Raw genomic sequence first — 17,791 nt, 5'->3', positions numbered from 1 at the left:
GAATTCACGGTGTTCTTATTTCAATTTCCAGGAGTGTATATTGTAAGACGAAAAAGGACGATGCGCCACGAAGGAATTATGCGAATTATTTATTCAAGAGAAAGAACTCAGATTGAGCAAGACAATACAGAGTTGGTCCACCTCTGACCCTTATTCAAGCAGTTATTCAGTTTAGGGTGGATAAGGTTTGTAGGATTTCCCCCAGAGGGTATCGTGCCAAATTTTGTCCAATTAAGGGGTCCCCTGTCCATAGTACCCCAAATGTTGGCAGTTTGAAAGAGGTGTGAACGAAGGCTTTGGCAACCACGAAGACAAGCAGAGATTCTGTCACTTGCGAGCGGGCGTCATCTTCTGCAGTGTAAGCCAAGGATTGCTTGCTGTGAAGGGCACAAACGAACGTAAGGCTGTGCTGTAAGGGCGCCGCGGGTGACAACCAAAGGGATTCTGCTATGAAATGTCACCCCATACCGCCGCTCCTGGTTGTCGAGACGTGTGGCGGCCGGCAGTCGCGTTGGTATCTCACTGCTTTCTGGGGCATCTTCAGACACTTCTTCACTCTAGAATCTCATTGACTGGAGTAGAATTGTCCTCAGTGATGAGTCCCGCTTGGAATGGAGCCTCGATGATCATCGAAGAGGTGTTTGGAGACGCCTTTCGCTCCCCATACGATCTGACAACCAGGAGTGGTGGTCTGGGATGCCATTTATTTTTATAGCAGGACGCCCTTTGTAGTCACCTGCAGTGCGCTTTCAGCACAGCGGTACGTCGACAATATTCTATGCTTCGTTTTGTTGCCCCTCAAGGCAAGCCACCCTGGACAAGATAATGCCCGCCCTCAAAATGCTAAAGTTTCTTCGTGCTTGTCAAACCCTACTTTGGCCAGAAAGGTAGCCACATCCTTATCCAACTGAGAATTTTTGGAGCACTATGGGCAGGACCCTCTTTCCAAATGAGAATTTCTGGAGCGCTATAGACTGAGCCCCCCGATCAGCTCGGGATTTTGATGACCTAACGCAGCAATTGGACAGAATTTGACACGATATCCTTCAGGAGAACATCCAACATCTGTATCAGTCAGTGCCAAGCCGAATAAATGCTTGCATCAGGACCAGAGGTGGATCAACACGTTACTGACTTACTTAATTTGTGAACCTCTTTCTCTTGAACAAACCATCCAATATTTCTGAAACTGTAATAATTTGATTTTCAATACATGTACATCACATCCTATGTCCTATTCGGACATTTCCTTTATTGCCAGTAAATGTACATCACATCTACCGATTTCCGTCCTGTTCGGATATTTCCTTTGTGGTGCTTTTATTCTTTTTCTTTCTTAAAGTGTACATACTCTGTAAGCCACCTTCTGATGTGTGCAGTAGGGTGCTATGTACTAGTCGTTTCCCTTGCTGCTCTATTCGCAAACGGAAAAGGGAGAAACGACTGGCTGTATTCCTCCGTACGTCTTACGTCTCGTGCCTTTTCTTCCCGGTCCCAGTGCCCCTATTCAAAAATGAGTTGCTTAACTGTTCTATACGCGGTCTCCGAACCGGGACTAGATACTCGTCGTGAAGGTGAGCAAGGCAAGGCAACCCTTCATGACAGATAATGTTGAAATAAACCACCTGGTTAACGTTCACGGTAAGGGTTTTTTGCGACCACGTTTGGCAATGTTACATGGTTGCTAGCGGTACATATTTCCTTGTAGACACATTAGACAATACGTGTTGATACACCGACAGTTTGGGTAAATTAATTCAAGATGTGGTCATGGATAGGTCCTTTGTGCCATTCTATCTTCACGTCTGCTCACGTTACTGGGCCGATTCCATACAGCCGACCGGCACATACACACTGTCGCCGCATGAAGTAGTAAGAGTGAGTTGCCAACGTGGTAATGCTGCACAATGTGTGGTGTCACCGCCAGACACCACACTTGCTAGGTGGTAGCTTAAATCGGCCGCGGTCCATTAGTACATGTCGGACCCGCGTGTCGCCACTGGCAGTGATCGCAGACCGAGCGCCACCACACGGCAGGTCTCGAGAGACTGACTAGCACTCGCCCCAGTTGTACGACGACTTTGCTAGCGACTACACTGACGAAGCTCTTCTCTCATTTGCCGAGAGACAGTTAGAATAGCCTTCAGCTAAGTTAATGGCTACGACCTAGCAAGGCGCCATTTGTACCATTGCATGTATCTCAAGATAGTCTCACTTGTATCATCAAGAATGCTGTATACCAAAGGACGATATAAAAGTTAAGTGTTCTAGTAGCTACGTTCTTTTCTTTATCATATTCATCACGTATCCTGTTCCAGACTTCGCGCCAATCGGCGTGTGTGTACGTGTGCCCTTTCGGCTACCCGTCACTGTGGACTGGCTGCCTTGTCAGTCCACTACACAATGTGTACGTGAAGAAGGCTAACTCAAAGTCAGCAGGGACGCTAGGAAGAAGCAGCGTAGGTGACGTGCTGTAGAACAAGCTGCTGGAAGGATAAGAGGACAGGAGGAAGGTGCGTGATCGCGTGAGAGGCACTTCAAGTGAAGCTTCATAAACGGCGCCGCCGGCGCTGCTGGAGACACCGAACTCGCTCTGCTTCAGATGCTGGACCTGAATTTCTCTGCCCCCGGCACGGGGTACGCGAAAGAACTTGCCCCCCTTCTAACAGCCCTGTACCGCAAGTCTCTAGAGGAACGGATGGTTCCAAATGATTGGAAAAGAGCACAGGTAGTCCCAGTCTTCAAGAAGGGTCGTCGAGCAGATGCGCAAAACTATAGACTTATATCTCTGACGTCGATCTGTTGTAGAATTTTAGAACATGTTTTTTGCTCGACTACCATGTCGTTTTTGGAAACCCAGAATCTACTATGTAGGAATCAACATGGATTCCGGAAACAGCGATCGTGTGAGACCCAACTCGCTTTATTTGTTCATGAGACCCAGAAAATATTAGATACAGGCTCCCAGGTAGATGCTATTTTTCTTGACTTCCGGAAGGCGTTCGATACAGTTCCACACTGTCGCCTGATAAACAAAGTAAGAGCCTACGGAATATCAGACCAGCTGTGTGGCTGAATTGAAGAGTTTTTAGCAAACAGAACACAGCATGTTGTTATCAATGGAGAGACGTCTACAGACGTTAAAGTAACCTCTGGCGTGCCACAGGGGAGTGTTATGGGACCATTGCTTTTCACAATATATATAAATGACCTGGTAGATAGTGTCGGATGTTCCATACGGCTTTTCGCGGATGATGCTGTAGTATACAGAGAAGTTGCAGCATTAGAAAATTGTAGCGAAATGCAGGAAGATCTGCAGCGGATAGGCACTTGGTGCAGGGAGTGGCAACTGTCCCTTAACATAGACAAATGTAATGTATTGCGATTACATAGAAAGAAGGATCCGTTATTGTATGATTATATGATAGCGGAACAAACACTGGTAGCAGTTACTTCTGTAAAATATCTGGGAGTATGCGTGCGGAACGATTTGAAGTGGAATTATCATACAAAATTAATTGTTGGTAAGGCGGGTACCAGGTTGAGATTCATTGGGAGAGTGCTTAGAAAATTTAGTCCATCAACAAAGGAGGTGGCTTACAAAACACTGGTTCGACCTATACTTGAGTATTGCTCATCAGTGTGGGATCCGTACCAGATCGGGTTGACGGAGGAGATAGAGAAGATCCAAAGAAGAGCGGCACGTTTCGTCACAGGGTTATTTGGTAACCTTGATAGCGTTTGGGAGATGTTTAATAAACTCAAGTGGCAGACTCTGCAAGAGAGGCGCTCTGCATCGCGGTGTAGCTTGCTCGCCAGGTTTCGAGAGGGTGCGTTTCTGGATGAGGTATCGAATATATTGTTTCCCCCTACGTATATCTCCCGAGGAGATCACGAATGTAAAATTAGAGCGCGCACGGAGGCTTTCAGACAGTCGTTCTTCCCGCGAACCATACGCGACTGGAACAGGAAAGGGAGGTAATGACAGTGGCACGTAAAGTGCCCTCCGCCACACACCGTTGGGTGGCTTGCGGTGTATAAATGTAGATGTAGATGTAGACTTGGTTCCTCGTGGCATTTATTCGCACAGAGTACGTGCAGGATCGCACAACATAGTCAGTGTGTTAGTGCCTCGTCCTTTTCCCATCGAGTTTCCTTATCTGCGAATATTTCAACAAGTGTTCTCAGATACCCGATCGAAGAGTTCGACGAGCCAGTTCACAACTGGAGATAGCATCAGCTGCTATCCCGATCCCGATTCTCTCCCAGAACACTAAGACACTGCTTCACTATCATTGCTTTCGTCAGCAGTGGAGTGTCACGTGATCATCTGGTACGAGTCTTACATTGCCTACAGGACATTTAGGCGAACAGTCTGCTGTTTTAATGTAGTGACTAACATTCTGTTCCCCGAGCTTTATCTTTCGCGGTAAGCAGTGATGACAGTGTGTACAGTTCAGACATAGCGATGTCCTATACACCGTGTTCACAGATTCCCATTACAAACTCCTAGCCGGCCGCGGTGGTCTAGCGGTTCTAGGCGCTCAGTCCGGAACCGCGCGACTGCTACGGTCGCAGGTTCGAATCCTGCCTCGGGCATGGATGTGTGTGATGTCCTTAGGTTAGTTAGGTTTAAGTAGTTCTAAGTCGTAGGGGACTGATGACCACAGATGTTAAGTCCCATAGTGCTCAGAGCCATTTGAACCATTTTTTATTTTTACAAACTCCTAGAGGTGAGTGATTAGATAATATTTTGAATTGCAACCCACGTCCATATGTGTGCTACAGCCATTTGAAAATATGTTGGTAATGTGAGCACTTTTTCAAGTAATTGATTAGGCGTGACCCAGTAGATCAACTGTTTTACAGTTATATTCATTAATAGCCAAAGACATTGCTCGTGTAGTTGACGGATCTCTTCAACGTGATGCAGTACAACCTCTTCCAATACAGATGTGCGGCGTCTCCCTTGAGGACAACAGTCACGTCTCCTTTCTCGAAGCCGTTGCGTAACTGTGGCAAAAAGGATGCGTGATGGAGTCTACGCTGTGGGGAGCGATCTTTATAAAGTCGACGAGCAGCTCTCCCAGTACGGTGAGCTTCGCCATTCATATCATGGCAATCCATTCTGCAAATGTACCCTTACCCATGTTGTTCTATCACTCACACACACATACGTGAATCAGGCTCGAACCAGGCCAGAGAGGTAGGGTAGACGTCACATGACATCAGCCAATCGGACGTAACCACCTAACGGACCCACCACCATACCCTCCATTTGCATACCTACCGAGCAAACATGTTTTCAAACGGTTGAAGCACGGAAATGCTACGTTCCCGGACATGGGTTCCTATTCAAAATATTATGTACTTACTGTGATCCACAAGTTTTAGAAGAACGTAATGGGAATTTCCGAACATACTGTCTCAGTCTGCTGTAGAGGTGTATACACTAACAAGGGGAGGCCGCCAATTGTGAAATTCAGATTCGATTCATACTGCGCATAATAAAAACTCATGACCAGAGGTGTAATGTGGCAAAGCACCAAGATGCACTCCTCAGCCGTTGTCGAGGAAATCGACAGTTAAAAGAAAGCGTTGAGGTGAAATACTCTCTACGATTAATAGTTTTCTACAGCGTCGTGGCGCAGCGGTAAGTGCTCGGGTTCGTAATCCGAAGGTCGCCGGATCGAATCCCGCGCCATGCAACTTTTTTATTATTTGTTTTTTTTGTAATTCAAATTATATATATATATATATATATATATATATATATATATATATATATAATTCCCGGCAATCAGTTGCAACAATTATGCATATAATAAGTTGTTGAAAGTCGTTTGTCGTGGAAAAATAAAACTTGAAATAAAACACAATATCACAAATAATATTCAAGTGTGATTCTTGAGTTTCTCCCGGCGTTTTTGATAATCAAAATATCCACGGGTGTGCTGCCGGTCTATAGTGTCCAACGGGCACAATATTTCGGCGATCATACATGTCGCCATCATCAGGTGAACTGACGGACTGAGCTCCTGTGAACGTGCCGGCACGGAGATCCGTACGCTATGGCTGCTCAGAGGGAACTGGGTTCGGTCGCGGCGGCGGCCGATTTAAATACCCTCCGCCCGCGGCGCGCTCCCTCCGCCGTCCGCGTCCCGCGCCACGGTCGCGCGGTGGAACAGATTGCGACGGCGTCTGAGATGACGTCGCTGTGATGGCTCTGTCCGCCGTGGTCGTCACAACTATACGTTTGCTCGATTTACTCTTGATTAACCCAATCGCTAGTTCCCAAGCCTTGCTAAGATTATAGCCACAGTCACGGTTTATGAGGTCGTCATTGGTGCGAATTTCGATGTTCTCTCTAACAACGCTGTCCCAGTATCTCGACGTCTGTACCAGAATCCTCGTGCGGTCATACTCCACGGCGTGATTTTCTGACAAACAATGTTCAGCGACCGCCGACTTGCTCGGATACATCAGTCTAGTGTGCCTCTGGTGTTCACGGCATCGATCCTCGACGGTACGCATCGTCTGACCAATATACGACTTGCCACATTGACACGGAATCTGGTACACGCCGGCTTTCCTCAAACCGAGGTCATCTTTGGCGCTCCCCACCAGTGCACGAGTTTTATTTGAAGGACAAAACACAGTTCCGACCCGGTGTTTCTTCAGAATGCGGGCGATTTTCCCCGAGAGTGTGCCTGTGTATGGAATAAATGCAGTGCCTACCTGCTCCCTCGTGACTTCATCCATCTCAACAGGTTGTGCTGCAGAGGTTGGGCGGAGAGCACGTTGAATCTGCCACTCTGAATACCCACTTTTCGAAATACAGTTCTCAGATGTTTCAATTCCTGGGGTAGACTCTCTGCGTCAGAGATAGTGCGCGCCCTATGTACTAGAGTTTTATCTGTTGGGAAACACCTGATTGACATTCTGAAAAATTGTTCTATCGTTCGTTAGGTTTGATGCATACCACGCGTATCGTATCATATCGGCAAAAATCGGAGAAGACAATTGGTGGTGGACGATTGATTGGATTTATTTCAAGTATATATATATATATATATATATATATATATATATATATATATATGTGTGTGTGTGTGTGTGTGTGTGTGTGTGTGTGTGTGTACATTTGAATTACAAAAAAAAAACAAATAATAAAAAAAAGTTGCATGGCGCGATATTCGATCCGGCGACCTTCGGATTACGAACCCCGAGCGCTTACCGCTGCGCCACGACGCTGTAGAAAACTGTTAAGTGTAGAGAGTATTTCACGGCAACGGTTTCTTTTAACTGTCGATTTTCTCGACAACGGCTGAGAAGTGCATCTTGTTGCTTTGCCACATTACACCACTGGCCATGAAGTTTTATTATGCACAGTATGAATCGAATCTGAATTTCACAATTGGCGGCCTCCCCTTGTAAGTGTCATGCTCGTGTGTAATGATCAATTTGGAGAGCGAGCGGACTTTTTGGGAATAAATGTGGATTCAGAAAACACACATCGCTTGAAAGTCAACTCGCGATTTTTAATACAATGTGTTACGTAATAGGCTGCACCATTTTATGGCACAGAAACCACTATAAAAGTAAATCTGACGTTTCCAACGTTCCTAGCTGTCCTCTACAGGATGATGAGTTTCTTTAAGAGGGTCATGTATCACTGGCGAATAACTTTTCGATTCTTCTCAACATTATCTCTTCCTAGTTGGTTTCTCGGTGCATATAGAAGAGTCGTACTGTTTATACGAAAGACGCAACGACAAAAAATTGTACCGAAATACTGGAAGACCCATACGATGCAGAGGCAGGTAGCTGAATTCAAATATTCAACGATGTGGTGTATCCCGATTAAATAAGTGGAAAGACGCATTGCTGTTCGATCACACTATTCGCGATTAATCAGTGGAAAGATTAAAAAAAAAAAAAATTACATCTAGGAACGTCCATCCGGTATTATCTATTGGAAAATGAGAACACAAAACTAATTGTAGCAAAACTGATGCCAGGCACATATTTATTGCAAACACAAGGAAACGTGATCTACCGAGAAAAAGTAGATTACAATTGTCTTTCGACCAGTTCTTGAGTATTCCTTGGCAATCTGGGACCCTTACCAGATGGGATTAATAGAGGAGACTGAAAATATCGTGTAAGACGTTCGCCACGGATTCGTTTAGTGATGCTCCACTGCTGACGGAATCAGTGGGAGTGAAGTAGCGTTGTAGAGTCCTGCCAGCGGATCAGGGTGGGAGCTGACTCTGTTTCCAGTTGTGAAGTGGCTCGTCCAACTCGTAGCCCAGGTGCTTGAAAACACAAGCTGAAATATTTGCAGATAAGGTAACTCGATGGGAAAAGGACAGGAAGTCTGATAAATGACTTATACTCAACAACAAAGTAGGATAGGAACTACTCTCAAATCCTACGAGGGTCTAACACATTATGTTGTGTAATCTTGCCCGTGCCCTGTGCGGCTATGTCTCTTGCCAGGGGCAGAGAAACGCAGGTCCAGAGTCTGAGGCAGTGTGATAGCGTCGCGGAGACCCACATCAAATTTCTGTGGCAGACGGTACAAGATCATGGAAAGGTTTTCTGTTAGAATTCTGAGAGCGTGCCTTTCAACAAGAGTGGGACAACGTATTTCGTCTTCCAATGTACATCTCGCGAAATGACCGCATCGTGAAAGCAGAGATACTCGAATTCACACGGTCTTACTACAGGGTGTTTCAAAAATGACCGGTATATTTGAAACGGCAATAAAAACTAAACGAGCAGCGATAGAAATACACCGTTTGTTGCAATATGCTTGGGACAACAGTACATTTTCAGGCGGACAAACTTTCGAAATTACAGTAGTTACAATTTTCAACAACAGATGGCGCTGCAAGTGATGTGAAAGATATAGAAGACAACGCAGTCTGTGGGTGCGCCATTCTGTACGTCGTCTTTCTGCTGTTCACAACGTGCAAGTGTGCTGTAGACAACATGGTTTATTCCTTAGAACAGAGGATTTTTCTGGTGTTGGAATTCCACCGCCTAGAACACAGTGTTGTTGCAACAAGACGAAGTTTTCAACGGAGGTTTAATGTAACCAAAGGACCGAAAAGCGATACAATAAAGGATCTGTTTGAAAAATTTCAACGGACTGGGAACGTGACGGATGAACGTGCTGGAAAGGTAGGGCGACCGCGTACGGCAACCACAGAGGGCAACGCGCAGCTAGTGCAGCAGGTGATCCAACAGCGGCCTCGGGTGTCCGTTCGCCGTGTTGCAGCTGCGGTCCAAATGACGCCAACGTCCACGTATCGTCTCGTGCGCCAGAGTTTACACCTCTATCCGTACAAAATTCAAACGCGGCAACCCCTCAGCGCCGCTACCATTGCTGCACGAGAGACATTCGCTAACGATATAGTGCACAGGATTGATGACGGCGATATGCATGTGGGCAGCATTTGGTTTACTGACGAAGCTTATTTTTACCTGGACGGCTTCGTCAATAAACAGAACTGGCGCATATGCGAAACCGAAAAGCCCCATGTTGCAGTCCCATCGTCCCTGCATCCTCAAAAAGTACTGGTCTGGGCCGCCATTTCTTCCAAAGGAATCATTGGCCCATTTTTCAGATCCGAAACGATTACTGCATCACGCTATCTGGACATTCTTCGTGAATTTGTGGCGGTACAAACTGCCTTAGACGACACTGCGAACACCTCGTGGTTTATGCAAGATGGTGCCCGGCCACATCGCACGGCCGACGTCTTTAATTTCCTGAATGAATATTTCGATGATCGTGTGATTGCTTTGGGCTATCCGAAACATACAGGAGGCGGCGTGGATTGGCCTCCCTATTCGCCAGACATGAACCCATGTGACTTCTTTCTGTGGGGACACTTGAAAGACCAGGTGTACCGCCAGAATCCAGAAACAATTGAACAGCTGAAGCAGTACATCTCATCTGCATGTGAAGCCATTCCGCCAGACACGTTGTCAAAGGTTTCGGGTAATTTCATTCAGAGACTACGCCATATTATTGCTACGCATGGTGGATATGTGGAAAATATCGTACTATAGAGTTTCCCAGACTGCAGCGCCATCTGTTGTTGAAAATTGTAACTACTGTAATTTCGAAAGTTTGTCTGCCTGAAAATGTACTGTTGTCCCAAGCATATTGCAACAAACGGTGTATTTCTATCGCTGCTCGTTTAGTTTTTATTGCCGTTTCAAATATACCGGTCATTTTTGAAACACCCTGTAGCAGTCGAGCTCCCCACTGGAAACACGTTGGTTGGTTAATTTGGGGAAAGGGACCAAACAGCAAGGTCACCGGTCCCAACGGATTAGGAAAGGATGGGAAGGAAATCGGCCGTGCCCTTCCGAAGTAACCATTCCGGCATTTGCCTGGTGCGAGTTTTGTAAATCACTGAAAACCTAAATAAGATTGGCTGGATGTGGGTTTGAACGGCTGTCCTTCCGAATGCGAGTCCGGGGTGCTACCCATTGTGCCAACTCGCTCGTTATAGAAACAGGAGGGGCGATACATACTTGGTATGTATGTGGATGAAGATTATGGATGAGTACGACCATGTAGATCATTAGCTACTTTTCTTGTGGTCTAAAACACAGGAGCCACACGTTTAAGCCTTCGGTAACTTCAAGAACGTCCATACGATAGTTTGTAGAAGGCGCTCTAGACCTGGGGAAAAAGAGTAGTTTCAACATTTTCAATATTTTGCTGACTCGTAAGTACCCATAAAAAAGTTCCAGTTCTGGCATTCGTATAAACCTGCGTAACGTCGAACTTTAAATCATTTTCTTAAAAGACGGCACAATATTTTTTTCCTTCGTTGGGAGCCTGGGAAGGGCCACGGCCCCTCCTTGCGCCCTGGTATGGGCGCCCTTCAAACTACTAAGAATCGATCTTGACTTAAAACGTTCAGTCCGAGTAAAAGCATCCAGACACCTATTACTAGACATTAATATGGCGTGTGTCCACGTTTCGCCTTTATGGCGTCTTGACCTGTGCTGCGGACACTTTCAATAAGGTGTCTGAACGTCTGTGGCGGAATAGCTGCACATTCTTCCTCAAGAGACCAAACAAGAGAAGGCAGATGACGTTGGGGTATGCAGTGAAGTCCTCCAAATCAACTCGAAGCATTCCACTGGGCCCAGGTAGGGACTCCAGGCAGACCACTCCATCTCAGAAATGTCCGCAAATAATAGCCTCACAGATGCTGTTTTATGGAAGGGTGCAATGTCATGCTCATACAAGCATCGTATCCGAACCATTTCTCTGCAGTACGCAGTACATAATGCTGTAAAGTGTATTCATGCCCTTCCGATTTCGGCACTCTCTTAAGCGCAATAAGGAAGCATACTCTGACCACGAAGAAGAATCCGACGCTGTAACGTCACCTCCTCTGCACTTCACTGTTGGCCCGAAACACGATGGCATATTAATGTTCTCCAGGTATTCGCCAAACCCAGCTGCTTCCATAGGATTGTCACAGGGTAAAACGTGATTTTTCACACCAAATCACTCGATTCCATTAATCCAGTTGCTCCACTCTTTTCACTACCTCAAGGGTCACTTAGTGATTTGTGGCTTATGAGGAGCTGCTAGACCTTTGTAACGAATTCTCTGCTGCGCTGCTGATAGCACTTTGGAATTCACGGATCATTCGTTCCGCTGAATCCCTGCGACTTTCCACAGCCACCTTGCGCAATGCTTGACAGTCCCATGTCCGTCACTACATGAGATCCGCCTCGACTTGGTTTAGCGAGCCAATAAAAGAGACCTCAATAGCCTGTTGATTTACTATATAAATACACTTCGTACTTAACCTGGGAGTTAATGTTACGGGTCAGTGTTTGATAAAGACAAACAATATCTATCCCACGCGTTCTGTCATTTGTAAAGCCAACCGCTCAGGGGCCAGACAGAGCATAGGCTGAAGAGTATCAAAATAAGCAATATGTGCTTCGAATCACTTGTTTGCTGGGTGGTAGAGATCGAGGTCATATGCATCATAGTGAATATCATTAGTATGATGTTTTATGTTGCTCAGAGTGGTTACTCCGATAAATCAGTTAACACAGGTTTTTTTCCTGACAGAATATCATACCTGGACGTTTTCTGCCAGTAATGGTAGAAGACACAAAATTGTTTAAATTTTTTTAATTTTTCAACACATGAGCGCAATCAGTTCAAATCTTGTACAGTTTTTTCTGCAGGAAAGTGATATTTTAGTTTAATGGATGGGGTATTTCCCAGATTACTTCTTTCCACTAATTTAAGAGATCAGAGTCGGGCGTAATGCCTGGTTAGATTAGACTGGTGTCATGAAAAAGAAGAAGAGTAGAAGAAAAACTGCAACACTTGCACCCGCGATTACCAAGACTCTGTAAGGGCTTCCTCTGTTCATTTTCTTATCTCCCTGTGATTTAATGTTCCCTGCAAAGCCTGGCATTTGTAGGAAGATAACGTAAAATAATGGTGCCAGCTAGTTCGTCCGAAATTTACTGAAGTAAACGCTTATTTTGTAACTGTGCTTACAAACAGAACAGGCGAATGCAACTAGAAATTCATCGAAACATTTTTACAAAGAGAGTTCCATTTTGCCGTGACGACGAAGACACGTCGTCCGTTGGCAACATGGATTTTAATCGTGCAGCTGAATTGTCTACCAAAAGTATTACCTGCTGCTGCGTGAGAAATTGTTGGTGGCTATGGAAGTATTTGTGTTTCTTTGGTATTCCTGCATAGGCGATCTTGAAAGCATGACTTGGTGCTGTTTGCCTTATGAAACAATAGAGCACCGAATTACCTCAGCTCCTTTTCTTCTACTATATAATTCTTGTGTTTATGAATTCATGCATTTATTACTCTGTAGATGTGATTAGAGCAGGTCAAAGCACCAACCTCAGTGAATCGTAACAGGTGTTCTTCTGAGCCGAGAGCGTAGTTCGCTTCTGTTAATTATGTTTGCTAACTAGATAAATAGTTAGGACAAAATGATGATAGCTTAGCGTCAGACAAACTCACTTCAGGGCGTACATTTACGACTTTATCCAGGACGCAAATGGAGTCTTGCCCGTTTTAGTTTGCTGTTGACTCTGACAGCGGCGGTCCCCGAACCCAGGTAATTACGGTACATAACTATTCACTGAACGTTAACATTGGATATGTGAAGCTCTGCTAGGAAAGTGCTAAACGAAGATACAAACGACGGTAGACATTTCGACATTGGAGTTCCCAGCACTGGAACCTTCACCAGATGTAAGAGCAAAAACTCGGGAACGCTTCGAAAATAATGAACTTCAAGTATCGTGGCTGGATACGTCGTGTTTCCTATGTATATTTTGTTGAGACAGTCACGGAAACATCCTACCAAACATATAGTAACCTGTGGGTCATGAGATGGGCCGCCGTAAAGGGCACAGCCACAGAGGAGGTAAAAAACTGAAAAAGAAGACAGGAGAGAAAGACTTTTGAACAGTTGACCAGGAGAGGTGCTGAACTGTCGTATCCCTCGTGTTCCTAACTCCTCGCTGTGAAAGAAAGCCTGTCCGTTGGCCTACGAAAGCATGAAATAGGAGGAAAATTGTGATTTAAGGCTCTGTCGACATCGAGGCCATTACAGAATATTCCGACAATGGGTAAGAAAACTGTTCGTGCCCTTTGAAACATATCATCCCGATATCAGCCTGGAGAGATTTAGAGAAATGTCGGTAAACCTTAATCTGGATGGCCGGTCGCGGATGTCACCCATCGTCCTCTCGAATTCGAGTCCAGTGTGCTAAGCACTACGCCACCTCGCTAGGTTGTAAACGAACTCTTTTGTCGCAGTGTCACTATCGTGGTATCATTACGTCCAAGAAGTACAAAAATGTCCGGGATATTGCAGGAATTTAAAAAACAGGAAATGTAGGGGAGCCCAGGAGAAATGGTTGCAGGAGATACGTGAAGAAATCAAAAATGAAATGGTTGTTGGAAGGGCTGATTCAACAGAATCAAAAGCCAAAGTGACCTTTGGCGAGATTAAAAGCAAAAGCGATAACATCACGAAGACGAGAATTGTCCTGTTAAATGTAAAGGGTAAAACAGTTAGGTGAAAAGATGACATTTTAGGGGTGAGGACTTGTCTGATGACGTGTTAAAAGAGAAAACAGAAGTCAGTGTGGAAGACACAGGGGATCCAAAATTAGAATTCGACTTTAACACAGCTTTAGAAGACTTGCGATAAAATAAGACAGAAAGGGTAGGTAATACTCCGGAATATCTACGAGGGTGAGTCAAATGAAAACTTTAAATGGCTCTGAGCACTATGGGACTCAACTGCTGAGGTCATTAGTCCCCTAGAACTTAGAACTAGTTAAACCTACCTAACCTAAGGACATCACAAACATCCATGCCCGAGGCAGGATTCGAACCTGCGACCGTAGCGGTCTTGCGGTTCCAGACTGCAGCGCCGTTAACCGCACGGCCACTTCGGCCGGCGAAAACTTTAAATTTACAATAATAAATCGAAATTTCGCGCCGCTATCCTGTACGTTGGTAAGCGTGCTACAAACAGCGTGCAGAATAACCTGTAGGTGGCAGCATAGTGCAGATGCACACATACCGACGCAGTATCAGTATAAAGAAGGCCGCCCCATTTGCGACTTGCACCAGGGAAGAACAGCGTTCTGTTATTCAGTTTTTGCGTAGTGAAGGTGTGAAACCTATTGAAATTCATCGACGAATGAAGGTCCAGTACTGTGATGCATGCTTGTCACGGCAGCAAGTCTACGAATGGAGTAGCAAGTTCGCAAATGGTGTGACTTCAGTGGAAAATGCTTCTCGTTCAGGTCAGGCACAACGAGTTGACTCCACAGAACATTGCAGCAGTTGAAGCCATAGTGAAGGAAAACCGCAGAGTGACACTGAATGACATTGAAGCATGTTTGAAGATTAGTCATGGGTCAGCACACGATATTGTGCATGACGTGCTCTAGTTTCACAAAGTGTCAGGAAGATGGGTATCACGGCAAAACTCCTGAAATGAGAGAACAACGTGTTGATGCTTCTGAAGAACTTCTTCGGCGCTTTGAACGAGAGGGAGATGGCTTCCCTGCAAGAATCGTTAATGGGGACGAAACCTGGGTTCACTTCCACCAACCGGAAACGAAGAAAGCGAGCACGGAATGGCGCCATTCCTCATCACCAAAACCAAAAGTTTCGAACAGAACCACCAGCAGTGAAGTTTATGCTGACGCTCTTTTGGGACGGAAAAGGCGCCATTTTGGAGCTTTACATGCCTAGAGAGACCACTGTCACCAGTGCATCATACACAGATCTCCTAAAAAATCATCTGCGGCCTGTAAGCAAAGTAAAGCGACGTGGATTGCTGTCAGCAGGTGTCCTTTCGCAACATGACAATGCAAGGCCCCACACTGCCCGTACAACAGTGCAACAATCACAGACATGCATTTTGCGTGTCTTCCTCATCCACCATACTCACCAGACCTTGCCGCAAGTGATTTCCATATGTTTGGACCACTCAAAGGCGCAATGGGAGGAAAGAAGTTACGTTCTGATGAAGAGGTACGCCACGCGGTGCATGAGTGGTTGCGCGGACAGCCAAAAGAATATTTTCCGAAAGAAATTTATGCACTCTGTAAGCTCTGGAGGACTTGCATTGAGCGTGGGGGAGATTATGCTGAAAAGTGATACAGCTTTGTACTACTTCTGTACAATAAATAATATTTAAAACAATATTTAAGGTTTTCATTTGACGCAACCTCGTAACACCATTGGAAAAAGCGCCAATCGAACGAATATTCGAGTTGGTGTGTAAAGATCTATGAGCCTCAAGACACACCATCAGACTTTCGGAAAAATGTCATCCACACGATCCCTAACGGTAAGTGGAGAATTTATTTCAAACCCAGCTTAACAGCTCATACATCTAAATTACTTTAAGAGTAATACACAGGAGAATGGAAAAGAAAACTGAGATCGTTAGCTGACGATCAGTTCGGCTTTATAAAGTTAAACGCACCAGAGCCATTTTTGACGTTGCGGCTGATAATGGATAAAAAATATGAAATGGCTACACACAGTCGTAGGCTCTGTCGACGAAGAATCTAAAATGGTACAAAATGTTCGAAATTCAGAGAAATAGGAATAAGCTATTGGAAAAGACGGGTAACACACAGTATGTACAAGATCCAAAAGGGAATAATAAGCATGGAAGACCAGGAACGAAATGCTCAGATTAAAAAGGATATAAGTAAGACAGGGCTGCCGTCTTTCGCTCCTACTGTAGGTTGAAGAAACAATGACGAAAATAAAACAAAGGTTTAAGAGTGAGATTAAAATTCAGAGTGAAAGGATATCGATAAGATTTGCTGATGACATTGCTATCCTCAGTGAAAGTGAAGATTTACAAGTCCTGTTCAGTAAAATGGTCTACTGGGTAGCGAATATGGATTGATAGTAAACGGAAGAGAAGCAGAGGAAATGAGAAAAGAGATATATTTAACATCAAAATAGACGAATTGAAGGAACTGTGCTAACATCGAAGCACAACAACGCATAATGGACAAAGCAATGAGGGCATAAAGAACAGACCAGTGCAGACAATGAGGGCTTTCCTGGCCAAGAGGAACGTACTGATATCGACATAGGGTTAAATTAGAGGAAAAATTTTCTGAAAATACACAATCGGAGCACAGCACTGAATAACAGTGAAAAACGGACTGTGGAAAAACCGGAAGCGAAGAAAATCGAAGCATTTGAGATGTGGTGCTACAGAAAAATGTTGATCAGTAGATGAGGTGATAAGGAATGGAAATGTTCTCCGCAGAATCGGTGAGAAAAGAAATATATGAAAACACTTCCAAGAAGGAAGGACGAGAAGGTAAAACATGTGTTAAGAGGTAGGTGAATAAGGTAGATGATACTGGAGGGAGCAGTAAAGGGTAAAAACTGCAGAGACAGGAATACATCGAACAAATAACTGATGACACAGGGCTCAAGTGTTACTCTGAGACGAAGAGGATGGCATCGAACAAATCAGAAGGCTGACAAAAAATAAATGAATAAATAAATAAACGTTCTGTTATTAATTTTGAACAAGTTGGTGTTTGAAGTATCGTTATAACCTTGACATTCGAAACAGACGTCGTGTATTTTCGTACCAATATTTTTCGTTCCACCGTCCTCTCTCCACGAGGCAATAACAGCTTGAAAACCACTGACTACATTATGTTATTCCATTTAAGTATACGTTTATGCGACAGAAATGGCATTTTGCTAACTTTCCGGAAGGCCCATCGGAGGGTGCATTCGTGTGCTCTACGTCTCGCTTTTCCAGTCTCTTTGCGTATTTTCTCTTAAAAAGTAGCAATTGTCAAAAAATTCGCCCAAGGTGTTGTGTTGCAATTTCTGTAAACACAGCTGCACCTTTTGCGGTTACTCGACATTCACGCAACTAGCTGTGAGTGGCGACACGGTACGGCAAGTAGAACGTTAGCCAGAAATACACCCGGCCCCGCCAGCTAAACGAAGCTTTGTCTCCGCTAATGGCGATTCCCTGTTCGCTTTAATCACTTACGCAAACTGCCAGCACTTTTAGTGCGTTTGGACACCACACAAGGCGGTGCGAGATAGTCGTCACCCCGAAATTGCTACCAGTACTTGGTACGGTGCTTGTGCCCGCTGCGCGATAAAATCATGATACACTTATGAGCTGTTAACGCTGACACTCTCCACGCTTTTCTCTGACCGTGCACGAAG

This window comes from Schistocerca nitens, chromosome 1 (assembly GCF_023898315.1).
Source record: "Schistocerca nitens isolate TAMUIC-IGC-003100 chromosome 1, iqSchNite1.1, whole genome shotgun sequence".
NCBI lineage: Eukaryota > Metazoa > Arthropoda > Insecta > Orthoptera > Acrididae > Schistocerca > Schistocerca nitens.
This window is presented reverse-complemented; position numbering follows the sequence as displayed.